At 37.9% G+C, this 20,455-nt stretch overlaps 1 protein-coding gene and 1 long non-coding RNA gene across 7 annotated transcripts in view; one reads left to right on the forward strand and one right to left on the reverse strand.

The window, feature by feature from the left end:
* Window positions 1-14,286, reverse strand: part of MARCHF7 (membrane associated ring-CH-type finger 7) — a 54,490-nt gene extending 40,204 nt beyond the window's left edge. For 4 of the 6 annotated variants that reach the window (XR_005529373.1, XR_005529374.1, XM_039237535.1 and 1 more), the window contains exon 1: window positions 14,134-14,286. The gene's annotated coding sequence lies outside the window, so the exon portion shown is untranslated. The remainder of the gene's footprint in view (window positions 1-14,133) is intronic. The other 2 variants (XM_039237537.1, XM_039237536.1) reach the window with 1 other exon arrangement.
* A 51-nt stretch (window positions 14,287-14,337) lies between these two features.
* On the forward strand, window positions 14,338-20,108 carry LOC120235306. The gene is made up of 3 exons (XR_005529375.1): window positions 14,338-14,479; window positions 16,176-16,360; window positions 18,845-20,108. It is a non-coding gene; the product is annotated as an uncharacterized LOC120235306 (long non-coding RNA).
* Window positions 20,109-20,455: the final 347 nt, after the last annotated feature.

Genomic DNA, 20,455 nt, shown 5'->3' on the forward strand with positions numbered 1-20,455 from the left:
GGGGCCTCTCTAATCAGCTCTTTTAAAGTGCTTCCTTCAAACAGACAAACAATAAGATCACTAAGCATCCAAGGAAATCCTCTAATATGAAAGAAAGACCAGAGTAAAAAACAAAAAGTGGAACTTAAAGAAAATTTAAGGAGATAACTACTATTCTCAAAGGGATCAAAAGATTAAAAAACAGAATGCTTAAGAAAGCAATCAAAATATAATAAAAAAACTTGTGTGTCCCATTCAAACTGGGATATGCTTTTTAAAAATATGATACATTAAAACTAAATTTGATATAACTATTAAGAATAAATTGAGAAATCCTCCCAGAAGTAGAAAATACAACTTTAAATTAGAAGAATTAGCTACGCAAATTATCATCTGATGTTAGCCATGGTGAAAAGACAGAAGAAAAATTACCAAAGAAATTAAGAACCTTTCTATAATTGAAAGATATAAATCTCCACATTGAAAGGGCTCTAGAGTACCCAGCAGGATCAAAGAAAAAAAGATCAACACTAATCACAACTTATCATCTTGAAATTTCAAAACATGAGAAATGAAGGGAAGACCCCCTACTGGCTTAATTACAATTTTAAAAACTCTACGACAATGAAGCAATTGCCTGTAGTACTAAGAAAAATGTTTAGCCTTGAGTTCCAATCTAGAAACTAAGCGTAAAGTGGAGAATAGGACATTTTCAGACATTCAAGATCTTTAAAACAAAATTAAAAAAAAAAAAAAAAAAATCAAAGGAAGCTAATTGAAGAACCTGTCCTAGAAAAATCAGAGTGTAAAGAATGAGAGAAACAGACATGGGACCCAGGAAACCTAACTAAGTAAACTCTAGACACAGAACACAGGAAATAGTTCCAAAGGTATACAGGAAGCACAGAGAACAGCTAATCCAGACTGGAGCAGGATCCAGATAATGAAAGCAACATTCTAAGGAGGATGGGGAGTGGGGGGAATCATATGGAAACTATTCTGGAATATGTCAGAGACCATTATAAAACTGGGAGGGGCACCTGGAGGGCTCAGTCAGTTATGTATCCAACTCTTGATTTTGGCTCAGGTCATCTTCATAGCTCCTGAGATGAGCTGGGCTGACACCACTGACTGTGCTTGGGGTTCTCTCTCCCCCTTTCCCTTTCCCCACCCCCCAATAAATACCTAACTTAAAAAAAATTGGGAAAAAATGCTGAGTACAAAGAACAAATGGCAAATTCGTTTTCTGTTAGGAAAACAGAGTTATTGTTCAAAAAGGGGGTGCTTGGCAAAGTGAACCTTAACATTTACATAGTTATAATAATGTAAACAAGCTACCAAATCAATAATTTTGCTACAAACATGCTGTGGAACAGAGGAAGGAAGACAAGGGTGAATAAGAAAAATACATATAATACTGAAAAAACATGAAATAGTATAAACACATTATTTAGAAATATGAAGATAAATCCTTGAACAGCTACAAAGTTGAAAGTCAATGACTCTGGAAAGAGACTGGGAATGAAGAGTGTGACAAAAGACTCCTTTTAAGTAGGATGACCATATTTCCTGGTTTGCTTGGTATGGCCAGAAAAGTCCTAATTTGTGCTCATTATCCCAAGACAATTATTAATAGTCCTTGGCTTGTCTCTTAAAAGTGGCCTGGTTTAGGTGATTAGGCATAAAGTCACCTAACATAAATCTTTTCTAGCTTCAGCTTTTTTATAAACCATTTACATTATATCTACACAATTTCTTTTATTAAAAAGGTTTATGAATTTGACATTTAAAGGCACTTACTACATAAGTAGTAAGTGGTTTAATTCTGACATTCAAAAGTCCATAAATGATTTAACAAGTACCAGATTTATCATTTTATTAAGAAGGCTTAAAAATACTAAAAAGGGACTTTATTTATACAGAGCAACAAAAATGTTTTTTTAAGAGATACAGGCCTGCAGATGGTTCTTTAACAACAATTATGCTTCTTAATCATACCTTATAGTTTACTTTGTATTTATACCAATTCTTACTTGCAGATTTACCTGCAGAATGAAACTAACCTAGTAGGAAATATGCTCAAAACAAACCTCTTGGGAGAAGGCAAAGAGGCAGAGTCCTCTGAGATATATAATTTATACTGCATAAAACTATTTTTGGCAACTCCTCTACATAAATTGATTGAATTGTGACAATGTAGGTGTTACCAGAAAACTTACATAACTTGGTTGCATAATTTATAGGTCAAAAGCACAAAAATTGTAGAAAAAATAAAATGTGCAGGTCCTTGGAAGACTTCTACCAGACCACAAAGTATTATGGAGGCATCTTTTCAAGCCTAGATGCTTAGTGTGTGGTGGGCACATTAATTAATAACACTAACAAAGGTATGAGGTGAGAGGATAACACTGAATGTGAACACAGAGAAAGTGACTAAGAAGATATTGTAGACAGGTAGAAAACAAACCACATAAATGACCATATAACTTAAATTGTTGTAAGTGCTATAAAAGAAAGGTGGGAGCAAGAACAGACTATTAGATAAAGGTATTTGAAGCTTAATACTTTAACCAAGACTTAGAGTATAGCACAAAAAAGTTCACGTGTACAATCTTTCCTCAATGGTCAAATTAATAGTCTTTTAGGTTTTTCTAACACCATTCTGTCTTTAAATCTAAATTTCTTTAGATTTTATCCCAGAGTAAGCTCTCTTTCTGTTTGGTAATAAAACAAACATCACCAAGGTGTGCGACACCTATGCACAAGTATAGGACCCTGCAAGTCTGATGCTAACTAACACGCTATAATTTTTGATAATTTCATCCTTGAACTCCTGTTTTATAAGTGAAGTCAGACAGGATAGTGGACCATCAGTTTGAGCAGAAGGGATATGTAACTATCTGCAGTATCTTCCCACTCAAGTTGGATATAGCACTCATCACTGCTATGAAACTTCACAATACAATTTTTATTCTCTTTAACTCCCATGCAAGTCCTAGGCATCATGGGTCTACCCAAATTATGTGTTCATGTTCCTTATCAACATATTTGACTAGTAAGCTGAAGCACTGCTAGTGGCAAAGGGCTGCTCTTCCATTCTCCGGACTTGGTTTGAAAGCAGAAAGGAATAATAGGCCACAAAAATCTTTCGATCAATTTGAGTTTTACTTTACTGAACTTCTCAACTTTGAAAATGAGGTCTCTTAGGTGAAGATTCTCTGAAGCAGATATTTAACTGCTAGTTTACCTAATTAGTTGTGATTTTACCCTATTAAGTGTTCCCTCACCTTGAGGCATTTTAACAATGACTGACATAAGCAACAGGAGTGGAATACAGGTGTTCACACCAACTCCACAATTTATAGTCTGTTCATCTCCCAAACCTGTGACTTGTTAGCTACTAGAAAAATTTACTATTTTTTGGTAGATGATTTCATTCTGCTGGGTTTCCTAAGAAACTCTGAGGAGCTCTTTAAAACAAGTTCATGTTTTCCAGTGACCTGCTGAACATTTTAAAATATCTTTCTACCTATACACAGTACATTCAAATGTATTCTGTGACAAAAATAATAATTCCTTACACCTTCTCTTATTTAGTAAAAAGCGTAAAAGAATTCCATGTCACCAACTGACATGCAAAATTCTGTAATTCTCTGCCTGACGTTATCACCAAGATCTCATAATCATATGTTAAATGCAACTGAAAAATTACCTCACAGCTTATACTGGAATACAAACAAATTAGAATTGAATTTTACAGTGTTTTCCAGTAAGACTTACTTGGATATCAAGGCTACTCTGGGTGAACCAACAACATTAGTCTCTAAAAATACCACACTAAGATCTGTCTAAAGCAAACTCAACATTAATCCACATACCTTCTTTTGTATTTCATTCTACTAGTAACGTACTATTTCCAACTAAACTGTTTTCTTCTTGTACCTTAAAAAGAAAAGTCTAAATTCTTTGGCCCAGCATCCAGAACTCTAACCTGTTTCCAGTTAATTTCCAGTTACTACCTTTAAAAATATTCCTAGTTCCAGTTCAACTCATAAAAGTTACTGAATTCTTTCAATGTACCAGGTGGGGTGCTATATTCTTTTCTAATTAAAAAAAAAAAGGTTTTTTTAATGTTTATTTTTTTAGAGAGACAGAGCACAAACAGGGAAGGGGCAGAGAGGGGGAGACACAGGATATGAAGCAGGCTCCGGGCTCTGAGCATAGAGCCTGATGTGGGACTTGAACCCATGAACTGCGAGGTCATGACCTGAGCTGAAGTCAGACGCTTGACCAACTGAGCCACCCAGGCGCCCCGGGGTGCTATATTTTTGAGATATACTAAAATCTCCTGAACTCATACTTAAGGGGTACAGGGAGTGAATGTTAATAAAAATACATACATATGACTGCAAAATAATATAAATATAACAGAAATATACAAAATACTATGGAAGAGCATCACAAGTTCTTGATTATTCAAAGCAATCCTTCTTCAAAACAATGAAAAATGTTAGACTGAAATATAAAGAGCATCCTCTTAAAAGCAATGAAGGGCAACAAGATAATAAGGAATTACTAGGTCAACAATGAAGGGGAAATGGGACTCTAAGAGAAATGAAGATATGAAAGCTACTTCTGCCCTGGGAGCGTTTGTAAATCCCCAGAATTTAAAATTTTCATTTTACCACTCTTGTGGAAGAAACCAAAGCCCAGGACATGTACAAGGTATGGTTATACAGATATTAATTTTAGTAGTCTCCCAACTTTTCTCTGCTTGAATATTTTTTTAATAAAGTTTATTATTTTGGGGGGAGGGGCAGAGAGATAATCCCAAACAGGATCCATGCTATGGGCATGTGCCTGACACAGGGCTCAATCCCACAGTGAGATCATGACCTGAGCCAAAATCAAGAGTCTGACCCTTAACCGCCTGAGCCACCCAGGCACCCCTCTGCTTGAATATTGTCAAGAAAAGTCAAACAAATCAAATAAAATTGGGCTTAAGTGATCCCCCACTACTTCATGGAAAGCCACAAGAGACCAACGTAGGGCCTGTCTACGTTTAAGAAGAGAAGGAGAACTTGAAGACAATCAACCATGCTCCAGATCCTGCAGGTGGGACTGGCTTTTGCTAGTAAAGAGTAGGAAACCCACTTTCAGCACAGACTCTAAACTGATACAAGGCCATGGTCTGTGGCTACTGCAGAAAGACAATGAAACCTGCTTGCTCAAGATCCTCCATTAATACAAGGCAGAGATCAATTGCTCTGGGGGTGGGATGGGGGGGGGAGGATGGCAGGAGTCTGCATGCACTCTAGACTCTAAGAGGCACCAAGGACAGAAATCTTAGGGTAGTCCCACCTCTGAGGACTGGGCACAGAGAGCCTGCCTTAGATTAGAGAAAGATGTACAGAACTAAGAATGCTCCCTTTGGCCCCAAGCTTTGCTTCAAATAAGAAAGGTAGTGTACTGGTGAGTGAGTTGTAACAAACCAAGGGAGATCCCTTAAAGCTACAGATGTGCAAGGCCTGAAGGAAGCTGAGGCCAGTGAAAGAATACTTAAAATCCTCTAGTATTCGGGGCGCCTGGGTGGCTTAGTCGGTTAAGCATCTGACTTTCGCTTAGGTCATGATCTCGCGGTTGGTTCGTGGGTTCGAGCCCCGCGTCAGGCTCTGTGCTGACTGCCAGCTCAGAGCCTGGAGCCTGTTTCAGAGCCTGTGACTCCCTCTCTTTCTGACCCTCCCCTGCTCACGCTGTCTCTCTCTCTCTCTCTCTCCTAGAAATAAAGAAATAAGTAACATTTTTTAAAAAATCCTCTACTATTCAAGGCCTCGCACTAAGCACTGTGTAGTTACAGTCTACTACTGAAGTACTCTGGAGGAAAATAAAGTGAGAAGAAAGTTCAAATCTAACCCAATTACAGACTAAACCAACTCAACCCATCAGACTGACAGAAGTGGAATATGTCCAATGTCCATATCTAGGATTAAATATTTATTTCAGTCTCTACTTTTACTTACAACATTTGGCATTTAAACAAAAATTACAAGACACATGAAAATATAACGGAAAAAGAATCTACCCACTGCTAGGAGATGAGAGAGTCAAGCAGAACAAGATGAATATGGCTCCAATGTTAGCAAGGTGGAAAACTGAGGCATTTAATAGTAAACTAAGCAAAACTAAAAACTAGGGAACTGGAAAACAGGTTAGAAGAAAATTAACAAGCATGAAGCATAGAAAAACGATGATGGTAAATACAGAAGAGAGGGCTTCAAGAGACACTGAAAGAAGACTAAGGAAGTCTACAGTACATTTAGGTGGAATTACAAAAGGAAAGGACCAGGACAGAGAAAAAAATTGAAGAGATACTGGCTGAAAATGTTTCAAAAGTGACAAAGGATTAAAGTCAGGAAGCCCAGCAAACAAATATCAACTAAAATAATTAGCAATTACATCAATACTCACACCAAACTGAAAATTATACTTAAAAGCAACAAAAACCTTAAAATGCCATGGGAGCATTGATTGGGAATAGCCAAAAGTTCCGATGAGAAAGACTTCAGAGAAGGGGATGTCTGACTTGACCTTTGAAGAATAAAAACAGAAAAAGGAGGAGGCATAAAAAAAGCTAAAGCACATTGAAGAACTGGAAAACAGAGTGAAAGGGATGATATGGAAGCGGAAGGATGAATAGAAGGGCTCTAAAGGGTATGAATTCATAAAACAGATTATATCCATATGGTAAAGGCAACCTGTGTCCTCTGCTAAAGAGTTCCTATTTAACAAGACAGTGGTTTTCAGGGTGCCTGAGTGGCTCAGTCAGTTAAGTGTCTGACTTTAGCTCAGGACATGATCTTGTGGTTCATGGGTTCAAGCCCTGCATCAGGTTCTGTGCTGCTAGCTCAGAGTCTGGAGCCTGATACAGATTCTGTGTCTCCCTCTCTCTCTGTCTCTCAAAAATAAACAAACATAAAAAATGTTTTTGAAGCTTTTACTGCTAGTAATTTTTATATTATTTTTCTCTTTTAGGATCCCATAATTTATGTTCATGAAAAAACAGAACTTTCAAAGATAAAACAATTAGTAGTACAACAAAACTTCAGTTTTGCCTAGTCTTAATAATAAATTTATAAACATCTTCCTGCATTTCTTACAATACTGAAAGTTAGCAATTAATTTTACTACCTTTTGGAATAAGGGAGAACAATCTAAAGCTACAGACTATAGGCTTGGGAGCTACTAAAGATATTGAAACACCATCCGCTAAAAACAACTCCCCTCTGCATCCCCCCCCCCCCGGCCTAGTTTGTCCCCAATTAAGGACCAGTTATCAGAAAGAAACACACTGGCTCCAAGGTAAATTAAAGATGGTCCAAAAGTAAATGGATAGAAGGCATATTCAATACATCATATAGAAAAGAATTCTATGGGGGGTGAGGGAGAAATTTAGAATGATGAAAAACAAACATTTTTTTCTTTTTTGGCTGGGAGTGGGAGACAGAAAAATACAAGATGAGTTTTAAGGAAATGAATAGCCTGAAGTATATGGAAAAGATCTAGAAGCACGTTGGAAATAGTTTTGAAAACCAGGACAGCAGCCTGGGGTGATAAGAGATTTTAAATCACTGATCTATTTACTTTTCCTCCTATACATAGGCTACCTTCTTGCTTTTTGATTTCACTGTACCTTCTATATGTTAAGCCTAAGTGCTTCTCTCCACTGATTATATCTAACTAGTAGAATTTGGGGCACTATAAAAAAGTAAACTGAAAAGCCCCAGGCAGAAAAACAGTTAAGACCAAAGAAGTTCTACCTATTACCCTATCTAACAGTAAAGCCTTCTTTAAACACTACCATAAACTGTTTACCAAGTACGGCTTGGATTTTTGGTTACCAAAGTTTGAAAACTTATTAATTCCTAAAGTCAGAGAAATGAGAGCCTAACACTAAAGTTTTTCACTGATTCTGCCTATAAAAGGATCACTTAAGTATCATGTATTCTTGGGGCGCCTGGGTGGCTTAGTCGGTTAAGCGTCCGACTTTCGCTTAGGTCATTACGCGGTTCGTGGGTTCGAGCCCCGCGTCGGGCGCTGTGCTGACTGCCAGCTCAGAGCCTGGAGCCTGTTTCAGAGTCTCTGTCTCCCTCTCTCTCTGACCCTCCTCTGCTCACGCTGTCTCTCTCTCTCTCCTAGAAATAAGTAAAAATATACTAAAAAAAATTAATATCATGTATTCTTTCTCATCACTCTTGAGATCGCTGTGTTAACAGTCTTGTTCAGGATCTGTCAAGAATCACCGAGTAGTCAAAAACCAAATAACCAGATTAACAAAAAGGCCCCAGCCTGATCTATATTAACAAAGTACAGCCCACACCTAAGACTTTTCCCTTAAGAAACTAAAATTAAGATATTAATTAAGATAGAAATAAATAGGAAACTGACGCTGGCACACTAAATTAAGCATTGCCCAATTCTTAGTATAATAGCCAATTTCTAACTATTTGTAGAAATATGATAGCTAAGGGACCTCCGGGTGGCTCAGTTGGTTAAGCATATGACTCTTAATTTCAGATCAGGTCATGATCTCATGGATTGTGAGTTTGAGCCCTGCATCTGGCTCTGTGCTGTCAGCACAGAGCCTGCTCCAGATTCTGTCTCACTATCTCTATCCCTTCCACCTCCCGCAACTCTCTCTCAAAATTAAATAAACAAATAAATAAACATTTAAAAAATGACAATAAGAATGCAAGCTATGAGGTCTGTCCTTTACTGGGAGTGACTCTAAGCTTAATTTCTCTAATGTTTAATTTCTTCACCTACAAAATGGGGATAATACCAACTTCAAAGATAAATTGTGAACTTTGCTAGGACATAGTATGTATTCAGCAAATACTCACTACTAAGCAATGCCATCGCCATTTAAAGTTTTCATACAGCTTAATACAGTTAACTATTTCATTACTTGAAATTTGTTTCTAACAGAGTAAGTCTTTCAAAGTCATGCAGAATTATTACAGGAGAATAACTGCTACAAGATAAACACATCTTGCCCACTGGAGTATGTACATATATATTGGGGAAAAATAAGCATCATTAACATTTTTTCTGTTATCTCTGGTTGGGTTTTCTTTACATTAGTTTTAGAAATTTCTTTAATGTACTTATTCTTCCTTTTATAATTAAGGGAAGCAATTATTTAAAAATAAAAACACATGGTTTTTTAAAATAATAAACTCTAGAGAACTCCTAAGAATAATTCCCTAAATTGCAGCACTACTGGTTTACCCTCTTTAATATCTATGTACCACACACACACAAAATTAAGCAATAAAGTACCATTCTAGTAAATACTAAGTAGAAGATAAGGTTAAAATTAAAACCACTCCACAAAACATTTATAACACCTGAATATGCTTTGTAAAACTTACTATAAAAAATTTCAAACACACACTAGATACCTCCACCTACCAATCAACAGTCTCCAATAATTATCAAAATCTGACCTCTTATAGTCTATTTTACCATCCTCTATTTTTTTAAGATTTTATTTTTAAGTAATCTCTACACCCAACATGGGGCTTGAACTCAAAACCCTAAGATCAAGAGTCCAACGCGCTACTGTCAGGCACCCCACCATTCTCTATTTTAAAGCAAATACCAACATCTTTAAGAGTACCTATTCTTAAACTGTTCTAAGCAACCTGTGGTAAATTACAAAACATGGCTCCAAATCTCTCCAAGTATGCACACCTCCTTTCATTGATGTTGCTGGTCTGCTCAGAAGAGGTAGACTCATTTTCTGCACCCCTTGAATATGCGTTTGTCTTGTGAGACTTACTCTAAGAGAATGTAGTGTGACATTGTATGATTTGCAAAGCTTTAAGTCTTACAACTTCCACTTTTCACCGTTCTTATTCTTAGAATGCTGTCTTGAGACCCCCATGTCAAAAGATGACCACGTGGAGCACAGCCTTCATGTTAATGGATACCAACTGTCAGACATGTGAGTGACACCATCTTGGACCTTCCAGTCTGAGAAATCCTACAGTTAAATACTGATATGTGAGTGAACCCTGGAAAAACCAGAACTGCCCCAACAGGCACATAGGGCTGTAAAATAGTAAACAGTAGTTTTAGTCTACTAGGTTTTGAGGTGGTTTGCTATGCAGCAATAAAATAAAACTTCACAATTCATCCTAATTTCTATTTTGTTACAATTACTAGGTACCCAGTTTCTATGAGAAACTATTTCTATCTGATCCTATTTCAAGGTCTAATTAGAATTTGTCTTTTATATCTAGGGGAGTTGCAGTTAGTGAATTTTCAAGAGCACCATATTACTACACAATAAATTTATAGCATGGTCAAAGTTATCACACAAAATACCAATATATTTCAACAGCCAGCAGTCTCACAGATCGCATAGTTTTAACTCCATTATTTATATCTATCTGGTATAGCCTTTTCTTTAACAAATCTTCTGAGGGAAAAATAATTTTTTTGAGTGAGAAATCCTAGTGTTTTATAGGTTCTAGTGAAGTTGGAAAGGCGGAAGCTATGTGTGGTCACATCAGAAAGCACAGAACTCTTTGGGTCTTTTAAAAAAGAAACCTGTATTTAAAAAATACAAACCCTGCCTCTGGGTTTGTATCTGACAGATATTTAAGACACAAACATACCCATGTCCTAAAAAATAATCAAAGGTTGAACATCTTCATGAGAAAATGACTATTAAGTCCATTTACTACTTTATGAGATAATCTGTCTTCCTTTATTAAAAAAAAATTTTTTTAGTGTTTACTTTGGGGGGTGGGGTAGGTACAGAGAGAGAGCGACACACAGAATCTGAGGCAGGGTCCAGGCTCCAAGCTGTCAGCACAGAGCCTGACGTGGGGCTCGAACCCACAAGCTGTGAGACATGACCTGAGCCAAAGTCGGCCGCCCAACCGACTGAGCCACCCGGGCGCCCCTGTCTTCCTTTAAAATACACGTTTAATCTGCAGGGGTGCATGGATGGCTCAGTCAACTAAGCATCCAACTTCAGTTCAGGTCACCATCTCGTGGTTCGTGGGTTCCAGCCCCGCATCGGACTGTGCTGACAGCTCAGAGCCTGGAGCCTGCTTCAGATTGTCTCTCCCCCTCTTTGCCTCTCCCCTGCTCATACTCCATCTCTATCAAAAATAAACATTAAGACAAAAAAATTTGTAAATGTCAAGTTTCAATCTTCAGAGTGGCCACCATTTTAGGTTTTTTTTTTTTTTTTCCTGGAAGGTAAGAAAACACATTATACTTAAGTGCAATAATAGAAAAATGAGAACCTAGCTTTTAAGGTTCAAAAGTTGCCCTCTTTTAAAGCTGTTGACAAACCTGGGTGGAGAGCAGTAGGTGATTTCAAAACCAGGTATTCACCTTAGGTAGTCTAACTGGTTGAGCCACAGACAAATCTATTTGACAGCAAGAAAAACCAGCTTTGATTGCAAGAGTTCAGACCAAAATAGAAAAGTTAAGATCGATGAAAATTAAACTCCAGTCAACTCTCAAATTATAATTTTATCCCTTCCTCTTGGGTTCATCTTACCATCAGCAACTTTTTTAAAGATAGGATGTCTATAAAATAATGATTTGTGAGGAGATAAATTATTTCACTATAACAGAATTTTGCTTTAGTGACTTCAATAGATCTTACAAGTAATTCAAAATCTTACTCATTTAACACTGTAACCCTAATGGGATCAGTTGTTAATTCTGTTATTTAGGAGTTAAAAGTTTCATGAGTTAAGTTTTATTTGCTGGTTAAAAATAAGGTTTGAGGGGAACATTTCACTCTGCCTTCCACTTATGCATTTCCCACTGTTCTTTATTTCTGACAGTTATCTGCAGTAACAAAAAGATGTTGTCAGTAATCATTATCTAAAAATCACTGTTAATTGGGCTTAGGGACATAATAGCTCTCCATTCCCAATTGCACAGAGCACTTTCTGAAACAGTAGAGGTTTTTCATGTTATCTTCCATTCAATTTGTCACAGCTATGGGAACAAACTGTCCATTTCTAAAACAAAACAGGATACCATGACTTTGCAGTTTCCTTATCAAAACCCTAGTCTTGTACCTCACATCTCAAACAATACTTCCTGTAAAAATTTCCCCAAAGATTAAACACCCCTCCTCTGTCCTCCCACAGTACTACTATGTACTTAGACTAAGATAATAGCAGTAGTTGTTTATACATTAGTCTCATGACTAAACTGTGAGTTGTGGAGGGCGGATGAGGTGTCCAGCTCATTCTTGTAATGTGAAGCCCTAGTCTAGTAGCCAGAATAGAACAAATAACCAAATTATTAAAAATGTTTTACATAATTTGATAATTTTGCACTACCATTTTCCTAAAATATAATATTAAAATGTTGGCAACTCTTGAATGTATGCCAGGTGAAGAGTTGTGTGAAATGGATATGGAGCTCATTAAAGTTTGGCTGCACAAGAGCCATGGATGACATCTCCTTTGATTATCTGACATCTCCATGTAAAACCTAAGTGCATGTCTTAAAAGGGAATCTTTGGACTTTATCTTGGAAAATAAGCACTCTTGCCAGTGTAGCAGGAAGAGCAATCACTAGTAGTTAAGTAGGAAATTTTAATCATTCAAGACATCTGACCCTATGAATAACTTTGAAAAAAGCCAAGACTATGCATACCCAAGGCTGACATCTGGGGCCAAATTTAAAGCAAAACAAAAGTTGTAAAAAGTTCCTATCTAAAAATATTTGTAGTATAGAATTTACATAAATACAGGTTACTCGTAGGGAAGGGGAAATTACAAGCAGAGTAATATTTTAAGGTTATTCTGATCAGTATATAAACAACTGGACTTGAGGTATCAATTCCAATTGCTTATACCCATTAAAAATTCACTTTGAGAGTACCATGTCCCCTAGGTGTTGACTACTACAGGCTACCTCATCTAATTCAATCTTCACATCAACTCCAGGAAAACTGCTGTTTCTAGGAACATCTGAAGAGGTTAAATAATTACAGCAAAATTAAGACTCAAATCCAGGTCCTCTGACTCTAAAGGCCTCATACACCACAGCTGTTTCACAAATGGCTGTAGGCCTGTAAAGGAAATACTGACCTCATTTCTGAAACAAAATGCTTATCCTTACGAAAAAAATCTCTTAACAACTTTGTGTCTGACTTGTTAACAATATACTGTGGTTTTTAAAACAAAAATTCATTTTTAACCTTACCTCTTAGTTCGAAACAGAAAGGGAGTCTGGACAAGTTTAAATTAAAAAAAAATTAAAAGTCCTACAAAAAAAAAGGGCCCTTACTAAATAAAATTTTACTTTGGCATATTTACTATCAATAGTGCCAAACGACACTAGTGGCGAATCCATTACCAGGGTAGATTTCTCCCGTATATTACTATTTACATGTATATGTAAGAAAAAAAAATAATTGTAGTATTTTATGGTGCGTCTGTCTACATCTTCACTACGCTGGTCCATCAAAATGAGGGAATATTCTACCAGTGGTGCCTTCCATTTTTTACTTCCACCGCCAACAGGTTCGTTTTTTATACATACCACCAACTCAACTCGAAGAACAATTTATCACAATACAAAGCAACTCACAAAGTACCACGATATTCAAGAAATGGGGCGATCAATGAGCAAAGCGTCACCGCAACTTGAGGGCCTAGCCAAGTCCTTTCAACTCGAGACCGAGTTGGCAGGGCCCCAAACTTCCCCGCCTTCCACGCCGCGCTCCTTAAATACTTCACTCGTGACTCGCCCGGCCCGCGGGGCTCTCGAGGACCCTTCTTACCCCGATCCAAGAGGAGGCCGTCAAAGGCCAAAGTCGGGCCGAAACCCCTAGCTCTTGCCAACAGCACGTCCATAAGGAAGACGTACAATCTGCCCCTCCACCCGTCACAAACTCCACCACGAGATGAAAGGCGACCGGCAGGGGCCTGCGCCCGGCCGCCCTTCCTACCTGGGGCTCAGAATCACGCTCCTCCGCCCGCTGTAAGGACGGAGGACCGAGCCTCCGCGTCCCCCGGCCTATACTTCGTTTTCTCCCCTCCCCCACGCGGCCTAGGTTAGAAACCAGCTCCCAGCTAGAAAAGCCCATGCGCCGCAGCTTATTACCTCTCTTCCCGAGCTGGCAATGAACAGGGCGCGTCCCTCTCACAACGACCGCACCACCGCCTTCTTCCTCGGAGTTCTAGGCCTCTAACTGAGGCAAAGCAGTCCGCAGAGAAGCACAATGGCGCCCGCCCCACTCCCAGATCCGGCGCAGAACCAGCCGCCACCGTTAAAAGCCCCTCCCTTCTCCTCCCGCACTTCACGTACTCCGCCGACATCTCGCGAGAGGGGCGGCGCTGCTGGGGACCCGAGAGCAGCGGGCGGGCTCGACGTACCCTACCGCGGGGTGGTGCTCTGACTGCGGCAACCGTTGAAGGGCTGCCCCCAGGGAGGCAGCGAGGCGCCACCGGTAAGCGGCTGCGGCTGGTCGGCCGGCGGGCTGGCGGTTGGGCCGGCGAGGGTGCGGACGCCGGGACAGGGGTGCTGGGCCCCGGCCCTTGGTTGGCTGCCTCGCCTACTTGGCGACAGGTTCTGATTCAGCCTCGCCGGTCCCCGGAGCCCGAGTTCACGCCATCGGCTCTTGCCCCCTCGGGCAAACCAGCTGGACCCACTATTCAAAATACCGCCCAACTCCTTTTTTTCCCCCCCTGGCGCTTGGTAAGTGGCGCAGTGAATGTTTATTGACTTGAATCAAGCACTGTGTCTTCCGACCTCCCCTCCTCCCACTCCCTGCGGGTCTTGCAGGTGGTCTGAGAGCCCTCACCTTTCAGCGTAGGAGCCAGTTTGTCCAGGACCGTTTTTGTTTTGTTTTGTTTTGTTTTGTTTTTGCTGGTGGTCATTCAGTCTTGGTGGTGGTGTACTTTTACCGTCATAAAATCATAAAATCGTGATGCTGATCTTTGATAGTGTAGTTACAGATTTTGCAGTAAAAATTCACTTGGAGGAAAATTTTAAGGTAAATGGTCCTGTGAAAATTAGGCGAAACATTAAAAACTGTAAATGTGGGGGCGGCTGGGTGGCTTAGTCGGTTAAGCGTCCGACTTTCGCTTAGGTCATGATCTCGCGGTTCGTGGGTTCGAGCCCCGCGTCGGGCTCTGTGCTGACTGCCAGCTCGGAGCCTGGAGCCTGTTTCGGAGTCTGTGTCTTCCTCTCTCTCTGACCCTCCCCTGCTCACGCTGTCTCTCTTTCTCTCTCCTAGAAATAAATAAAAAAATATTAAAAAAAATAAAAACTGTAAATGTGGCAAGCTTAATATGTAAATGATTAGTAAAAAATAAGGAGTAAGAGAAAACTACAATTGATGTGGATTTAGATTACATTACATGTGGATTCAGGTGATATTGTACGTATTTTGAATAATGTATCAAACGTAAAAAGTTCTTTAACGGTAAAGATAAGTTACTGAAACTTGTAGGCTTACTTGACAGCATCTGATAAACTGACTGTTTTATTAGGTTTTAAGCAATGCATTGTATTCAAATAATTCCAATAAATGAAGTATGAGGTTTCTATGTATTTCTTTGTCATTTCATCTGTAGGGAATGCACGATCACTTCTCATCCCCATTTCACTCTGGGAGACTAGGACTGTCCCTGCTTCATTCACTAGTTATAAATTGTAAAGTATTGTAAATTTTAAAGATTCAAAGTTTATTATTTAAAATTGGCATATAAAAGCCAGTCTAGCTTTTTAGGATGTGGGTTAAAGATTAAGCATCTGGTATGGGATAAAGTGAGCACAGAGGAGGAAATTAAGTTGCCCTTTTTAGAAAACACATTTTTTTTTGCAGCTTCCTTGAGTATACCAGTAGCATTGTGGTTATGGATATACACACCTGAAGCACCAGATTGCATGACTTTGTATCCTAGCTCTTCCTGTATCTTAACCACCTTTGTTGTCTTCAGCAATTCCTTAACCTTGCTAAGCCTGTTTCCTGTAAAATTGAGGTTAATAACAATACCGGTACCCCACAGAGCTGTTGAAAATATTAAATGAGTTAATACATTAATTCCTTGAACATAGTAAGCATTCCATAACTGTTAGCTATTATATTCCATGTCTAAACCACCACTAATACTGTCTTTCTGGGGCTTAATATTATATAGGTCCCATAAGCATCTTCTCAAGTATATTCTACGCTAAGAGGAATGACTGCACCATTTTCCTGAGCTATGACATTCAGACCTGGTAGCAGTAATTTCTCTACAGAACCCCCAAACCTGGCAAGAATGGATCAGATTTTGACAGATTATGGCTTCATCCACACCCAGAACTGATGAGATCAACAGAGGTGAGTGTGGCATCAAATTTCTATGCTAAACATACCTTCCAGATTCTATTACTGATGCTAGTAATTTCATAAAGACCCCTGATAACTATGTTTTTATTCTTTAAGAATGGTTAGTTGTCATTGTTTTTAAAGTATCTTCTCTGATTTGAGTTTCCATGTAACTATCATTATCAAAAAATTTTTGAGATTTTCCTATGTTGAAGACAATTTAATAGAATTGTGGCTACAGATGGGTACAATGGTGACTATATTTTCTGATCTAAAAATCAGTACAAAATGATTTGACAGGAAAATACTTGAAATCAGAACTGTTTTGACCAATTTAGACTCCATAATTATTTTTTTTTGTACAGAATTCCCCTAATTAACCTTCTTTTGCTAAGCTTTTTATCCTTATGACTAACTCTGACATACTTTTTTTATCTAAATATCTTGGTTCACCACTTGCCCATACCACTTAAATTAGTTTCCATACTACTATTAATTTTCCCCCTTCTACTTTATAAACTTGTCTGTAGTTTGGTCACGGTTATAACAGTTCTTTCCTTTTATGCTAATAGTTCTTTAACTACCTGATAGCTTAGAGAATTCTCTTTCAGATACTGAATTTCAATGTTCCAATTTTCCTTACTTTTTTGTCATCCCACAACCTAATCTTCTAAGAAACCTCTCTATGTAAAAGCAATCTTATAGATATGTTTTACTTGGAATAAACGATGTGGTCTTGAAAAGGTGTGGTGATATTTGCTTTTTGTAAATCAAATCATTTTTAAATGCATTTTTAAGTTTATTTATTTATTTTGAGAGAGAGAAACAGAGCATACAGGTCGGGGAGAAAGAGAGAGAGGAGGAGAGAGAGTCTCGAGCATGTCTACATTGTTAGGACAGAACCCGATGCTCTTAACCGACCGAGCTACCCAGAGGCCCCTAAATCAAAGCATTTTTAAATGTGGGTTGTTTCTGAAGCTTTTGAGTAACAGGAAGTAATACCTGAGATGAGAAATGAGTGGTTATAGAGAAGTCCCTGAGTTGAAAACAAAGGATTCCAGTTTCTTCTTAGATGGGAATCTTATTAATCCCTGGAGAAGGGAACCCTGTGGCATCAACCAAGTTTAGGATCTACTATTTAAAGTTATAGCTAACGTTAGGGGCTCCTGGGTCTCTCAGTCAGTTAAGCGTCCAGCTCTTGCTTTTGGCTTAGGTCATGATCTCACAGTTCATGAGTTGGAGTCCCGTGTGGGACTCTGTGCTGACAGTGTGGAGTCTGTTGGGATTCTCTCTCTCTCCCTCTCTGCCTTCCCCTCCCCTGCCTGTGTGTGCACACACACACAGTCTCTCTCTGTCTCTCTCTCTCCCCCTTCTCTTTCAAAAAATAAAGTTATAAGTAATTTTAAATATATAATATTATTTAATAATAGTCTACAGATTGAAGACTCTTCCTTCTTAAAGATCATTTGCTTTAAGTCTTTGATGTAAAGAATTCCATTCATTCCAAAAATGATAAACTCCTGATTTAGTGATTTTGTATATTTTAATTTTGCCCTTAATTGAATTTTAGAAATTTGAGTTTAATTAAAAGGTGCCATATTTAATAAACATCCAAGACACTCAGTTGATTTGTGCTGCAATAATGTTCAATCCCTAGAGCCAATAGATGAAACAATGTAAAAACAAACAAACAATACCATCTTGAAACCCTCCCTGAAAAACACTTTCTTATACCTAAGCTCATGGTCTAGAACTAATTAGTTCTAGAAGTATCATTCTTGCTTGTGTAGCTCCTCTAGAATATGTGAGCCGATTAGGAGCAAATCCACATTTATGAGGCACTTGGAATCTGTATGTGAAGCGCATTTCACACTGCCTGAGAAATAGTTTTAAATAAAAGCAGCTTTTATTATTAATAATACTACAGGTTGGAAAAATATGGTACACAAGCCAAATCTGGTTAACTGTCTGTTATTGTAAATAGTTTTATTGGAACACAGCCAGGCTATATTTATGTGTTGTCTGTATATTAGTCAGAGTTGGCCAGAGAAACAGAACTATTTATCTGTCTAGAGAATTGGTTAACATAGTTGTAGGAACTGTTAACACTGAAATTTGTAAGGCAGGCCAGGGGGCTGGAAACTCAGATAGGAGTGGATAGTGCAGTCTTCAGGCAGAATTTTTTTTTCCAGAAAAGCTGTTTTTGCTCTCACAGCTGATTAGATGGGGCCCATCATATTATCGAGAATAATCTCCTTGACTTAAAATCAATGCATTCCAGATATTGAGTACATTTACAAAATATCTTCACAGAAATGCCTAAATTAGCATTTGATTAAGTAACTTGACGCTCTACATTAGCTAAGTTAACACTTAAAATTAACCATTACAACCTATGAGTGAGTGCTTGTACCCAACAGTGGCAGAGTTGACTAGTTGTGATAGAGATAATATGGCCCAAAAAGTCTAGAACATTTACTGTTTGTTTTTTTACAGAAAGTGTGCTGACCCCTGGAGTAAACTGTGAAACCAGACTGAACTGACACTGTTCCTTTAATAACAATCAAGCTAAACATACACACATATCAGAATGATGATAATTGGCCTCCATGGCCACTTCAGATTACATTTTATGAGACTATAAGCAGAAGAGCCTCCAAATACTGATAGAAATTCCTTGGGTATTCCCTCTGGCAAGTTTGGTTCTTAAAATCTTTTTAGCTTAATTTTTCTTCATATGTATGATTTTATAACAATGTAGATATGTGATTATTCATACTAGCTATTTTAGTTTAGGTCATTTCTTTAGCTTTTTTCCCTTTTCCTTCATAATTTGTCTTTCTTGCCACTATTTACCACATACGAATATCCTTACAAAATCAGTATCTTTCTAGACTTTTTTCTGCATGATCACACAGCCTGAAAAGAATAGTTCTGTTAACATACATATACACACGCACACACACGTACACATGCACTCTCCTTTTCTCCACACACACAAAGAACTCATTTTTTTAACCATTTGTTTTATAAAATAGCATCATATTCATCTGACCTTTTTCAACCAAAAGTACTTCTAAACTAAATCCCTATTTATGTTGATTATTTATCCTTTCTTTTCAATTTGTGAAAGCTGTTAACACTCCTTTCTTCCCAGTGTTTTTCAACTTTCTGATCTGTCTCTTGACTTGCCATTTAGTATCTTTTGCCAAAGATACATTCATATGTTAAAATGTGTCTGTGATTTCTTTTATGACTTTTGGGTTCCTAGCTTAGTTTAATAAGTCTTAACATTTCCCTTGACTATATCATATAGTATCCTAAATTTTCTAAATAATGTTTAACTAAACTCATATTAGTTTGTGTGGTGTAATAAGATCATGGGATCCAGTTTTATGTTACATTCAATAGATAGTTAGCTGTGCTTGTAGCATTTCTTAAATAATCCTGTCTTTATATATGACCTTTTGTCACACACTGAATTTTCAAATTTATACTGGATTTATTTCTGGATTTTGTATTGTGAATACTAAACTGTTCAGAACTATATGCAGAGTACTGTTGTTTAGGCCCCTTTTGAATCTTTTTGACATACTGATCACTGTTCTGCATTTCAGTCACCTACCTATTTCAATCTTAAGAAATGGTAACTCTGTGTCTTGTAGAATCCCCCAATACACCTATCTGGCTTTACATTTTATGGTGTGTGTTATACTACTAGCCCACCTAGGAGTTGTCTAAATTTTTTCCCACTATTCTTATTTCCTTTTCTCAGCAGTTTGCTAAAGCCATTGAATATACTTAATTATTTAAAACACTTTATCAATATTTTTGTATATCATAATAATTTTGTAAAAATTATACGCATACACACATATATACTACTTAGCTTCTTTACCCTGTTCCCTATCCAAGAGTCTAATCTCAGCTTTCACCATGTAGCCTTGGCCACTCTTGACAGCAAGTTAGCCATTTGTACCAAGGACAATACAGAACAAATTTTACATTTTCCTCTATTATGTCATCATAAATGTTATGATAATAGTGACGTACTTTAAACATTTAACTTATAGTTAATATTTGTAATTCTTAACTTTAGTATAGCAC

Source organism: Hyaena hyaena, unplaced genomic scaffold (assembly GCF_003009895.1).
Source record: "Hyaena hyaena isolate Hyena2069 unplaced genomic scaffold, ASM300989v1 scaffold_126, whole genome shotgun sequence".
NCBI lineage: Eukaryota > Metazoa > Chordata > Mammalia > Carnivora > Hyaenidae > Hyaena > Hyaena hyaena.